Source organism: Arachis duranensis, chromosome 3, assembly GCF_000817695.3.
Source record: "Arachis duranensis cultivar V14167 chromosome 3, aradu.V14167.gnm2.J7QH, whole genome shotgun sequence".
Classification (NCBI taxonomy): domain Eukaryota; kingdom Viridiplantae; phylum Streptophyta; class Magnoliopsida; order Fabales; family Fabaceae; genus Arachis; species Arachis duranensis.
Genome location: NC_029774.3, coordinates 55,306,665 through 55,306,932, shown reverse-complemented (window position 1 = coordinate 55,306,932; position 268 = coordinate 55,306,665).

The following is a 268-nucleotide window of genomic DNA, read 5'->3' as shown; positions in this document are numbered from 1 at the left end:
CTAAGTTTGGTGTTGTGAAGCCACAACCAAACTCTAAGTTTGGTGTTCAAACCCCATATCCAAACTCTAAGTTTGGTGTGGACAACTATACAACATTGACCAGATCACCTTGTGGCTCCATGAGAGCCACTGTCAACCTATTGACATTAAAGAAGCGCTTGTTGGGAGGCAACCCAATATTATTTATCTAATTTTATTTTATTTTGTTTCTTTGTTATTTTTGTGTTTAATTAGGTACATGATCATGAGGAGTCACGAAAAAATCAAA